Consider the following 14375-nt stretch of genomic DNA (forward strand, 5'->3'; position numbering starts at 1 on the left):
GAGTCTGAACCAGTCGCTCCGCGAAAAAGCTATCTATCAAGCATCGCAAGTGGAGACAGTTCAGGGTGATGATTGAGTTTCACAGATCCCCATCTGCTACACAAGCCAGTGTTACTAAGATTGTCCCTGGTCACCAGGATAAGGCAACACATGATCAGCCACAGAGCAACGCCCCTGAAGCAAGTTAAGTGCTTTGCTTAAGGGCACAATGGTAGTTTGTGGCACCTGATATAGTCAGATTTATACTGATGGCAGATTCGGTTAGCAGCTCACTCCCACCAAATATATCCAGTCAGCACTGGGACTTGAACCGGCAACCCTCTGCTTACTGGCCTGTTTCTCTAAGGCTCATTGTTACTGTCCATTCACCTCACTTGGACATTAGACCGAGGATTGGGACTCCATGTTCTCTCCATTCTTTCTCACACGATCCTAGTTCACCGTAAGATATTGAAGTTTGCTGAAGCCAAGATTTGAACCCGCAAATTACTCCTGCTAAAATTGCTTCCATCTCGACAGCGTTGTGGTCACAATCTTGATAATTAGCACCCCATCGTTAAGCTAGATATACATCATGCCCTAGGCGTTATGTGAGAGTGGGGCGCTTGCTCATAAAGCCATAGATCCATGGCATATTGCACAGAGCGTACTCACTGGATGGTGTCGATAATTTGCCCGGCCCTTTATAGAATGTCTGTTGGCCACACTGTTTACCAGGGAAATCTGTTGTGTAGTTTGTTCCACTGTTTAGCTCATAGGCCTTAAAAGCTGACTATCGTCTCATGTTTTTGCTGGTGACTGTGTCTGTCTGATGTGGTGGGACTGAGAGTATAGTTAGATGAGGCACTTTGAAGTATTTTTGATCTGAGGGCCCGGTTAGGGTTGTAGAGAAACAGGGCTGTTGGGCTTCAGGGTTGGAAAGTTGTGAGGCTGTAGGGTTGGAAGGCTATAGAGTTGTAAGCCCTTCTGGCTATTTAGCTAGGACTGAGTTATTCGGATGAATAACTGTGTTATTAGCTCATAAGCCTTAATAACTGTGTTATTCATCCGGTCAGTCTGGATGACGGACAAAACAATATTTTTCTCCTTTACTGAAGTCTGTCATTGGAGATTAATCTTGAGAGAGAAGTCAAAAGTGTTTACGTCGAGTCTAATTGTTTTAACGGGTTCCAGACTGCAAGAGATAAACACTTGTTGATAGAGATCGCCGACCTCACAGATTAGCTAGCTGAAAATACTTACCACCCTCAGGGCACCGCAACAATTATCACTCGGAGTAGGAAATCACCTGAGATAAATGGTTCTGAACGGGTCTATGTATGAATATAAACTGCAGGCAGGCTGTGGAAACACAACACCCCCAGGGTTAAAGGGTTAAATGTTGTTAGCTTGTTAGCTTTGGCCCTTGGCCCTGGATCTAATGATTGGTATACATCTTGCGTAGTCATCAACTTTGTCCAAAATAGAGATGATCCCAATATCAACAAAAAAAAATGATATAAAATGATTCCCTATATTGTCTCAGAGAATAAGACCCCTATTAACGAAAATAGTAGGCTAATGACCTAACAATAAACCCATGCAATGCACATACAGGCAGATCATCGACCTTGCAGGTTATCTAGCTGAAAATGCCCACCACCCCCAGGGCACAGTGACAATTATCTTAAGGAGCAGGAAACTATACAAGTGTAGCCCAGTACATCACTTGGGCCAAGCTTCCTGCCATCCAGGACCTATATACTAGGCGGTGTCAGAGGAAGGCCCTAAAAATTGTCAAAGACTCCAGTCTCCCAAGTCATAGACGGTTCTCTCTGCTATCGCATGGCAAGCGGTACCGGAGCGCCAAGTCTAGGTCCAAAAGGCTCCTTAACAGCTTCTACCACCAAGCTATGAGACTGTTGAACAATTAATCAAATGACCACCCACATTATTTACATTGACCCCCTTGACCCCCTTTTGTTTTTACACTGCTTCTACTTGCTGTATAATATCAATGCATAGTCACTTTACCCCTACCTACATGTACAACTTACCTTGACTAACCTGCAGCCCCGCACATTGACTCGGTCCCAGTACCCCCAGTATATAGCCTCGTTATTGTTATTTTATTGAGTTACTCTTATATAATTTTTTACTTTCGTTTATTTCGTAAATATTTTCTGAACTCTATTTCTTGAACTGCGTTGTTGGTTAAGGGCTTGTAAGTAAGCATGTCACGGTAAGACCTGTCGTATTCGCGTGTGACAAACACAATTTGATTGGATTTGATTTGATTTGAGATAAATGACTCTGAAATGGCCGATGAGCTATTTGTTGCCCGAGAAGTTTAGCTTTGTTCATCTTCAGGTCTATTGATTATGACAAATTATTCATGGATAATTTGGCCTTTGACCCTGGATCAATTTTTTTTAGTATATCTTACATAAAATACTTCCATTTACATACATTTTAATATGATGTGATGATCCATATATTCATAAAGATTATCAATATGAATGAACCTCTGCTTTGGAAAAGATGTAGTGAAACAATCAACAAACCCGTACGTACACCGCTCATATAGAGGTGGTTGATTTGGATGTGGTAAATGATCACATCCATCTGGTCTGCTCCTTCAGGCAGATCTGATCTGGGCTGCAGGGAGAATGCAGGGAGAATGCAGGGAGCAGGCACCCAGCATGGGGGGAGGACTGACATTAAATAAGAAGCAGAACGTTGTTCGATGAACCAGATGCTTTCTAATCTGTAATTAAGGAAGTGTTACATTTTGATGCTCTGCGTTCTCTCAACCGGTTGGTTGGCTCCTCTCTCTGAACGTCATCTGGAAAGGAGAAATAATGACACATCCTGGTGTCCCTACAGTATTATCAGAACGTTACAATGGTTTTGGAAGTGAGAATTCTAACAGATTCTCTCACAAATCGCAGCAATGCAACATACAATACAATATAAATCATTTCAGGGGGGGGATCTTTGATATCACAGATATGAGTATGACTAAAAGGGGGTTTGTCATCATGTTCACTACTCATACATGGTATTATACCTCCTTGATTTTTGTCTCTTGAAGTCATCCGTAAACATAGCATAGCCATGATACAGCTGGGATAACTATTGCCTCCACAGTGGCCCTCGGGGGCAAAGTACCTCCCCACCCGGCACCCCCCCATAGACTTAATTGGTACGTAGTGCACCGAACCCCTCCATTCTCAATGCAATTAAGATCACTCAATGTTCAAACAGTATTAATTCACATGCCAACCAAGCAGGCTTAAGTACTGCATACACAGTACATTATCATCCACTCCAGCTTTACAAAGACACTGCCTTTGTCTCCATAGTCTAAGGGCGTGTCCCAAATGGAACCCTACTCCATATAGGCTCTGGTAACAAGTAGTGCACTGTATAGGGAATCGGGCGCTATTTGGGATGCATCCTAAGTATGGAGAGGCTCTACTTATCAGCTCAATAGAGATCCGGTGTTCATACTTACTACAGAGCCCTGCCCAATCTTAATTACCCCATTCACTGATATTTTTAAAGCATTTTATAGCTTCCCATTGATGTCTTAATTTTGATTATGGCTGATAGCCTATGTGCAGGAGAGAGAGGCAGAAAGAGAGGAGCAGCTGCATCTACGACCCTCCAGCCCAACTCCTTCCCTTCTTCAGTCGGGAGGTGCACGTGTGTCAGGGCAGGAGCAACACAGGTAGTCTCGACTCTAAATAACCAGCATATAGTCAAATATCCACACAAGCCAGGAATATATCATTTGTCAGAGAACTTCAGGAATATTACTGTAACAAATGACATTTTTTGGATTCAATTCTCCCATCCTTCTCCCAAAATAAACTAAGTTAAAGAATGGAAATTAAGCTAGTGGCACAGAACTATCCAAGCTGTAGGTACATCTCCTTTAAATGTTGTTATTTGGTTGTGTTGTTAGCCGAACATAATTGAATATTATGTTTGGTAATACAGTAAATAGCGTAACGTAGCGTAATGTTACAAACTATGTGACATTCAACTTTAAAATGAGTAACACATCCATGGGCACATTTTGAGATTACTCTAACTATACATTTATTCTCATGTGATCATATAAAGCGTGCATGTTCAAGATAGCATGCATAGGTCGTTGCAGGTCTGTGGAGACCTTTACAATTGTTGTAGTAGTCTGTGCAGAATCTCGAACAGCATTGATCACTTGAACCATGTATTTGTGGTCCTTCTGTAGCTCAGTTGGTAGAGCATGGCGCTTGTAACGCCAGGGTAGTGGGTTCGATTCCCGGGACCACCCATACGTAGAATGTATGCACACATGACTGTAAGTCGCTTTGGATAAAAGCGTCTGCTAAATGGCATATATTATTATTATTATTATTATTTTGAATGTATTCTCAACTCCAATCCAGGTCATTAGAAGAAGCACTGTGAATAAACGTCAATCTGCTGTATAAATATACAAACTATCTGACATTGTATTCCCATTTGAACTTTTGCTGTGCTTTCGAATGGTTGAAAAGCATAGTGATAACACATTGGAAATGAAACTAACTTTTGGCTATCTTTTTGCGTGGGGGAATGTAGGTTTTAGTCTCATTGGTCAACGTCTCAACCAAATATTACACAATTATCCACAATTATCCCAATGATCCAATTATCCATTGAAATGACGTGGTGTGCCCAGTTGGTCTGCTCTTTCAGTCTGCTGAGAATACTGAGCCACCTACAGGGATTTCTATACTGAGCCACCTACAATGGTTTCTGGTTGGTTTTACAACAGCCACCTACCTACATAATAGTTTGAACAATATGCCTCACACAGCCTCTCCGCTTCAGCAGCTGTAAGCGAGAGAATGACCCTCTTGGCTACACTGAAAGAAGAGGAGGTTGAATGCAAGTACGCATGCCATAAATTGTTCACAGCTTTCAAATGAAGCCACATTTCACAACAGTGTGCTAAGGTCTACCATTCTGCGGTTTGAAGTATTATGGTTTTATTTCACCCTGCCTCGGATTCCACAAATGGTTGGCACAGAAAACGAACACAAACAACGATAGAGAATAATACGGACCATATTTAGAAAATGTCAACAGCAGCGTAGGGAGTCTTTTGAATTGTTGCCCTTTCTTGCCAGGGCAATAGAGACAGTACTCTTTGTCGAAATCCAGCTGTTGGTTTTCTTGTGAGATGGCACATTTCATACTCAACATGCTGCTCCATACTCCCGTACACACGACTGTAGTTCACTGTATGCTCCCTCGTGACCTTTTATTCTGGCACGTTTCGTACCAAGGAATGTTGAGGACTGAAAACAGATCACTTCATCTAAATCTTCCCTGCAGTCACCGTCGTGAACACTTGTGGGTGGCGACCTTTGAGGACATTGTTTCCTCTTGGACGTCGATCACTTGTCATGTGGCTTCAGTTCAACGACCCAAGATTCTCCCAGCTGCTCAATTCAATCTGTTTGGGATTGAGGCTTGATATTTGCAGTGTAATCAAACGTTGTTTTTTTTTTACCAACTCCATTGATTTATATTCAAGTGATTCTCCAGCTAACATCAAATCAAATCAACATTTATTTGTCACGTGCGCCGAAAACAACAGGTGTAGTAGACCTTTACAGTGAACTGTTTACTTACAGGCTCTAACCAATAGCGCGAAGAAGGTATTAGGTGAACAATAGGTAAGTAATGAAATATGTATCGACACAATGCAACTAGTCCAGGTAGCCAACATGTGGCTTAGCAACAAAAAAACACAAAATATTGGATTGCTCATTCTTCAGGGAAGACTACTTTCTAGGTGTCCATAATACGAGGCCACGTTAATGAATTGTGTGAGCTATATCCCTTTAACACCAGTTGCATCTCAAATATTCCACAACTGCTCCCTAGTGTCTGCCATTGCTATGGAGAGAGAGGGAGTGAGAGAGAGGAAAACAGAGAGTGACGTCCCTGTACACGCAGTCTTAATGTGTTATTGGTTTGGTTCTTGGCTACGTCTTCAGAAGCAGACCTCTCTCCCTCTCCCTGTGTGTGATAAAGTGTGCAGGAAGCCCAAAGGCACCCTGTATTCACTGACCGATGTTTATCCACTCGTGTTATTTATTACTCATTACACTAACAGCGCACACATTTTAGATTTCAACTTTCAAGTTTTAATGTCACGTGCACAAGTACAGTGAAATGCCTTCCTTGCAAACTCATAACCCAACAATGCAGTAATCAATATCAATGTATCACTAGAAAAAAACACGTGAGAAATAAGAATAAGAAATATGGAATACACAATCAAGTAAGTAAGTAAGCATACTATATACAGGAAATCATTTTTTAAAGTCAGTTCCAATACCATATGTACAATGTGCAGGGATACTGGAGTGATGGAGGTAGATACCGTATGTAGAGGGGTAAAGGGGACTAGGCAACAGGATGTAAGATACACAGAGTAGAAAGCGGCTTATATGTCAGTGGGTGTGCAGGTGTGTAGAGTCAGTATACATGTATGTGCATATTATGAGCAAGTGGGCAAATTATGGCGTGTTTGTGTGTGTGTCTTGGAGTGACAGTGTGTGTGAGTGTGTAGGGCCCTGTGAGTGTGCATAGAGACAGTGCAAACATTTAAATTAAAGGTCCATAAAGATACGATGTTAACTCAGATAGTCCATGTAGCTATTTTGTTAACTATTTATCAGTCGTATTGCTTGGGGATAGAAGGTGTTCAAGAGCTTGTCAGACTTGATGAACCGGTACCTCTTGCCGTGTGGCAGCAGAGATAATAGTCTATGGACTGGGTGGCTGGAGTCCTTAACAATTTTAGGGGCCTTCTTTTTACACCAGCTGATACAGAGGTCCTGGATGGCAAGTAGCTCTGCCCCAGTGATGTACTGGGCTGTCCACGCAACCTCCTGTAGCGTCATGCAATCGAGGGCGGTGCTATTGCAATACCAAGCAGTGACCAGTCAATGTGCTCTCAATGGTAGTGCTGTAGAACCTTTTGAGGTTTTGAGGGCTCATGCCAAACATTTTCAGCCTGGCATTGTCCCACCTTCTTAACGACTGCGTGTGTATGTTTGGACAATTTGAAGTCTTTAGAGATTTGGAGACAGAGGAACTTGACGCTGTCTACCTGCTCCCCCCCCATTTCCTGTAAGTCCCGATCAGCTCTTTGGTCTTGCTGACGTTTAGGGAGAGGTTGTTGGCCCGGCACCACACTGCCTGGTAACTTACCTCCTCCCTTCAGGCTGACTCATCGTCGCCGGTGATCAGGCTTACCACCCACGTATCGTCAGCGAACGTGATAGTGGTGTTGGAGTCGTGCGTGGTCATGCAGTCGTGGGTGAACAAGGAGTACAGGAGGGGACTAAGCACACACCCCTGAGTGACCCCTATGTTATGTGTCAGCGTGGTAGAGGTGATGTTGCCTACCCTCAACACCTGGGGTCGGCCTGTCAGGAAGTCCAGGATCCAGTTGCAGAGGGAGGTGTTCAGACCTCGAGTCCTAAGCTTGATAGCGAGATTGGAGGGGACAATGGTGTTGAACGCTGAGCTGTAATCAATGAACAGCATTCTCACATAGGTATTCCTCTTATCTAGGTGGGTGAGGGCAGTGTGGAGAGCAATTGAGATTGCGTTGTCTATGATCTGTTGGGGCGGTATGCAAATTGCAGTGGGTCTAGGGTGGCTGGGATGGTGGAGTTAATGTGTGCCATAACCAGCCTCTAAAAGCACTTCATGATTACAGAAGTGAGTGCTACAGGGCGGTAGTCATTGTGGCATGAAGCCTTCGAGTTCTTAGGAAAAGGAATGATTGTGGTCATCTTAAAACGTGGGGATTACAGACTGGGACAGGGAGAGGGTGAAAATATGCCTGCCAGCTGTTCTGCGCATGCTCTGAGAACTCGCCCTGGAATACTGCAGTTGCCTTGCGTGTGTTGACCTGATTAAAAACTCTTCTCACATTGACCTCAGAGAGCGAGATCATTCAATCCTAAAGGTCGGTGACAGTCCTCACACCCCAGGCTCAATGTTGTTGTTGTCAAAGCGTGCATAAAATTACTTGAGTTCGTCTGGCAGAGAGGCATCATTGGACAGATCACGGTTGGGCCTTCCTTTGTGATCAGTAATGGACTATAGCCCCTACCACATGCGGCTGCCATTGGAGCCTGTGTAATGTGATTCCACCTTATCCCTATATTGTCCTTTTGCTCGTTTGACGACTCTGCGGAGGTCATAGCAGGACTTATTGTACTTATTCCTGTCCTTGGCTGTGGCATCAGGGTTGTCTAAGAAAGCTCTGTGTGTGGTAGCCTTATTCTTTACTTTAGTGCCATACTCTGTGTTAATCAAGGGCTTTTGATTGGGGAAGCAGCGAACCGTCACCGAGGGTACAACGTTGCCTATGCATTGTCTAATGAAGCCGGTGACCGAGGTGGTTAGCTCGTCAATGTTATCAGCGGAGTCTTGAAACATATACCAATCAGCACTAGCAAAGCAGTCGTGTAGAATAAACTCTGATTCTGTTGACCATTTCTCAACTGAGCGAATCACGGGGTACTTCCTGTTTCAGCTTCTGCTTTTAAACAGGAAGCACGAGAACGAAGTCATGAACTGATTAACCTAACGGCGGACGAGGGAGAGCCTTGCATGCTTGCTTGTGGGTAGAATAGCAGTGGTCTAGAACTTTATCGCCCCTAGTGACGTTGGAGATGTGTTGATGGAGGTTGGCAACCAGAAGGCAGCCTCTGGTTGTAGGTTTTCCTGCTTGTTTGTAGCCTTGTACAGTTTTTAGGCACCTGCTTCTTATTTGAACTGTCCGGAGGTGGAATGTATACACCGGTCACAATAACAGCTGAAAACTCCCTCTGGAGGTAGAAGGGTCGGCATTTGATCATCAGGTATTACAAGACAGGTGAACAGTGGGTTGACACTTCCACCGAGCTGGAATTAGCACACCAGTTGGAGTTGATGAAGAGGCAACCCCCCCCCCCTTCCGATATCCCAGACTCCACTGTCCTGTCCGCCCGGTCAAAGCCTAAGTAGAACTGGGGCAACTTCCGATCTAATGTTCAACGGTTGTTGTAAAAAAAAATATTAACGTATACATTCCATGAAACTAAAGTAAAAATAAACCACAAAATAATCACAAAAGGGCAAAGTTGGGTTGGAGCTTGTAAAACGACAGCCATCCAGTTTTCCCCTCACAACAAAGACAGCCTGCAAAGCTATTGCAATACGATGAAACATCCTATGAAGAACACTATCTATGGTGTACTGGGGATCTTCATAAAGATATTCAGGGGGGCTTTAACACCTATTAAATGTTATACTCATGTTAATACTATAGGATGTATAATTGACATCTAAGGCACTTTTTTTTATTTTGTATACCCAATAACATTTGTCAAGCTGATGCATCATGTTTAAACCAGGAAAGGAGGCAAAAACATTATCCGTGTCCCAGGGCAGACCTGGGTCCAAATACTATTTAAAATCATTTAAACACTTTGTGTGCTTGGTTGACCGTGCCTGGCTTAATAATGAACCTATAGAATGGTCCTACAACTTCACTAAACCCTTCCAACTGGCACTACAGGAAGACTAAAGCAAAGGATCAAAGTATTTGAATGATTTTGAATAGGTACCGAGGTCTGGCTGGTCCTTTTGGAGGTTGTCCTGATACAGCTCTGCCCGGTCCAAGCCCTGCCACAGATGTAGCCCTGGGCTTGTGCATTGGGAGTCAAACCGCTGTTGTGTTTGAGGGAAAGCATGGCTCCCCTTCATGTCCTGCAGTCAGACTGTTGTCTGCTCCTCACATCTTAAACTTATTCCACATTCACAGAATCATGTTTATGACCACCAGCATCTCTATGGATTATAAAGCACTGGATAATTGGGTCTCTGACATGGCTAGTTGAGTCATTCCACCAATATAGTGTGCCCTTTGGGTTGTGTAATTTGTTTTTTTTTAAAAACGAACAATTTATTTCACCTAATTCATGAAGAGCACATGTTCAACTTAATGAAAGAAATATTGTCCCGTCTCAAAAGGTTACATTAAGAGTTCATCTTAAAGGTCAAATGCAGCCATTTTTAGCTCAATATAGAATCATTGCTGGGTAAGAATGAAGTACTTTACAGTGATTGTTTTCAATTAAAATGGTCAAAAAGAAACACAAATAGCTTCTTCGCAAATGCAATTTCTCAAGCATCATTTTTGCTCGGACTGTTTTGGAATGGTCTGAGAGCGGCGTCTAATTGGAGGAGCCTAATGGGAGGCACGTGTAACCTGAAAAACTAGCTGTTATTGGCAGAGAAGAGGGAAAACACTCTTTGTTATTGGTCTATAAACTTATATCGCCTGGCGATGTCACCAGGCCGGACGTTTCTGAGATACTGGAACCGGCACGCCTGACACTGACTATCATACCATGCTCAAAGTCACTTAGGTCACTGGTTTTGCCTATTCTAACATTTAATCGAACAGTAACTGAATGCCTCTCTGCCTGTATTATATAGCCATGGCCATGTGACTCACTATCTGTAGAAGCAAACCATTTTCGTGAACGGTGCGGCGTACCTAATAAACTGGAAATCACATTTTCGACTGCACCGCCCCGTTAAATGAGCGACAAATCCCCTTGTGACATGGGGAATGGAAGATTATCGTGTGCAACAGGGATGGACAATTGAATGCAAGTTTCAAAACAAAATAAAACAAAATTCTGAAATGACTTTGTCAAAGCAACAAACTTCTGGAAATGTGGGGTTAAGTGGGTTAAAATCTTCCTAGACAGAAAACATGAGGAAGGACATTTTTTATAATATAATAATCTATATAAATATCTATATTACAGGGCACTTAATTAAGTATAACATTCAATATTGTTGCACAATTTCTACAAAAAAAAATCAAGGTGACTCAAAAGGCACTCTTTTCATGGAAAGACCAAGTTATTACGCTCATGTTGATCAAATTTGCACATGCGAAAAGTCAATCCAGTGTTTTTTTCATTCAAGTTATAAGATGGATGTCAAAAAACAGTTATAGCTGTCTTTACAAGCAAGTGTAACTCACACTGCAACAATCCATTTATGAAACCCTACAACATCTGTGCTGTGAAAGTGAAAGTGAAAAGTAAAAACACTGCCATCTACTGTCTTTTTTTGTTGTATTGCCTCACTTTGTAGTCTAGTCCCAAGACTGCTGTCCTTGGGACGGCTGCTATGCCAGCTTTAATCAATTTTTTTGCACACCATTATGAACTGCCTCATGTTGCGAGTTTATAAAATATGTGACTGTAGGATGTTAGATATGAAACTGGAGACGGGTTCCATATTCCACAGTGAAAAATCCAGAGAACCTTTTAAAAGGAAGCCATCAATACAAAATGAAATCAAATTGTGTTTGTCACATGCGCCTGTAAAGGGCAGTGTGGAGCGCAATAGAGATTGCATCATCTGTGAATCTGTTGGGGCGGTAAAGTAAATTGGAGTGGGTCTAGGGTTTCTGGGATAATGGTGCTGATGTGGCTGCAGACATGAGTGCTATGGGTCGGTAGTCATTTAGGCAGGTTAAACTAGTGTTGCTGGGTACAGGGACTATGGTGTTCTGCTTGAAACATGTTGGTATTACAGACTCAGACAGGGAGAGGTTGGAAATGTCGGTGAAGACACTTGCCAGTTGGTCAGCGAATGTTCGGAGTACACGTCCTGGTAATCCGTGAATGTTGACCTGTTTAAAGGTCTTACTCACATAGGCTGCGGAGAGTGTGATCACACAGTCGTCCGGAACAGTTGATGTTCTCATGCATGTTTCAGTGTTACTTGCCTCGAAGCGAGTAAAGAAGTAATTTAGCTCATCTGGTAGGCTTGTGTCTCTGGGCAGCTCTCAGCTGTGCTTCCCTTTGTAGTTTGTAATAGCTTGCAAGCTCTGCCAAATCCAACGAGTGTCGGAGCCGGTGTAGTACGATTTGATCTTAGTCCTGTATTGATGCTTTGCCTGTTTGATGGTTCGTCGTAGGGTGGATCTCTTATGAGCTACCTGATTAGAGTCCTGCTCCTTGAAAGCGGCAGCTCTACCATTCAGCTCAGTGCAGATGTTGCCTGGAATCCATGGCTTCTGGTTGGGGTATGTATATACGGTCACTGTGGGGATGACATCATCGATGCACTTATTGATGAAGTCATTGACTGATGTGGCGTACTCCTCAATGCGATCGGATGAATCCCGGAACATATTTCAGCCTGTGCTAGCAAAACAGTCCTGTAGCGTAGCATCTGCTTCATCTGACCACTTTTTTATTGACCGAGTCACCTGTGCTTCCTGCTTAAATTTTTGCTTGTAAGCAGGAATCAGGAGGAAGGAATTATGGTCAGATTTTCCAAATGGAGGGAGAGGGAGAGCTTTTTATGTGTCTGTGTGGAGTAAAGGTGGTCTAGAGTTTTTTTCCCCCCTCTGGTTGCACATTTAACATGCTGGTAGAAATTAGGTAAAACGTATTTAAGTTTCCCTGCATTAAAGCTCCCGGCCACTAGGAGAGCCGCCTCTGGATGAGCGTTTTCTTGTTTGCTTGTGGCCATGTACAGCTCATTGAGTGAGGTCTTAGTGCCAGCATCGGTTTGTGGTGGTAAATAGACAGTTCAAAGAATATACGCTCTAGGTAGATAGTGTGGTCTACAACTACAGCTCTGCCTCAGGTGAGCAAAACATCAAGACTTCCTTAGTTATCGTGCACCAGCTGTTGTTTACAAATATACATAGACCGCCACCCCTTGTCTTACCAGAAGCTGCTGTTCTATCCTGCCGATACAGTGTATAACCCGCCAGCTGTATGTTATTCATGTCATTGTTCAGCTACGACTCTGTGAAACATAAGATATTACAGTTTTTAATGTCCAGTTGGTAGAATATATGTGTTTTCAGTTCGTCCACTTTATTATCAGCGATTGTACCTTGGCCAATAGTACCGGTGGCAAAGGCAGATTAGCTGCTCGTCGCCGGATCCTCACAAGGCATCCCGATCTCCTTCCATGAAGCCTCCGTCTTTTTCACCTGCGAATGACGGGCATAAGGGCCTGTTCGGGTGTCTGGAGTAAATCCCTCTCGTCCGACTCATTAAAGAAAAGTTCTTCATCCAATTCGATGTGAGTAATCGCTGTTCTGGTGTCCAGAAGCTCTTTTTGGTCTTAAGAGACGGTAGCAGCAACCTAATGTACAAAATAAGTTACAAACAATGCAAAAAACTAACAAAATAGCACGGTTGGTTAAGAGCCCATAAAACGTCAGCCATCCCATCTGGCCATCCCACCATCCCACCATCCCACCATCCCACCATCCTATCAAGTACAACATGTTCAGTAGAGGTTTTATGTTAGTTTGAAGTCTTCTGCAGTTTGTGATGGTGTTATTTAGGTCAGTTTAGGGGAGAAGACTTTGCTAACATATTCCCTCAGTGCACAGGACAGGTAATGTGATTGGTCAATGCACTCTAAAAATAGAGCGCTTATGAGTCATGAGCCGTCGGCTGTATGTGTCTTAAAGTGGACCCAATTTTATTTTATTTATTTATTCAGCCAGGCAAGTCAGTTAAGTTCGTATTTGCAATGATGGCCTCGCATTGTGACACCGTAGCTTTCACTGCTGTCATTTAGACTTTGGTGATAGTCATTTTCATTTTACAAAGTGTAATTATAGTTAGAGAATGTGCTAGTTCGATGAGCACAGGAGCTTCAGAAATGTGATGACGTAAAAAACACAATTTGAAATTAGTCTGGTGAGAATGTTGCAGCACATCAATTTGGTCCCTGATATTTTTTAAATGTCAGCAGTGAATCATTTGAACACCTTCAGCTCCGTCTCTGTATGAGGCGGTATTACCTGCGGCTCAGAGACACCGTGAAAGGGGAATGAACCTGCAGACCTGGGTTCAAAAAGTATTCGAAGAGACAGGCTTAGATCAGATGCTCAAAGTGAAATAAAAAATAATATTTGAACCCAAGTTTGGAACCCTGGGCAGTTCAGGCTGCAGCACTACATTGGGGGAAATGGCAGGAAATGACCTCAGCGGGTTACAGAGAGCCTCAGGGCGCTCCATGTCCACTCTGCTGGCATTAGGAATGTTCGGTTGGCCAAGCCACTCTGGTCTACCACCATTTTGTATAGGTCAGTGCATCAGGGTGGCTGACGGTGGCTGCGTGTGCTTCTGTGTTGTACGTATATGTGTGAGGAGAGGAGAATGTAAAGCTGTGCTGTGGGAATAGTGACTCACCACCAACCAGTGTTGGGCATTAGTCACCCTCCATGTGCTCTGAATATGTACCAATGCTTTAGTACTAAATGTGTGTATATGAGTAAATGTCTC

The sequence above is a fragment of the Oncorhynchus keta genome, chromosome 22 (assembly GCF_023373465.1).
Source record: "Oncorhynchus keta strain PuntledgeMale-10-30-2019 chromosome 22, Oket_V2, whole genome shotgun sequence".
Taxonomy (NCBI): Eukaryota; Metazoa; Chordata; class Actinopteri; order Salmoniformes; family Salmonidae; genus Oncorhynchus; species Oncorhynchus keta.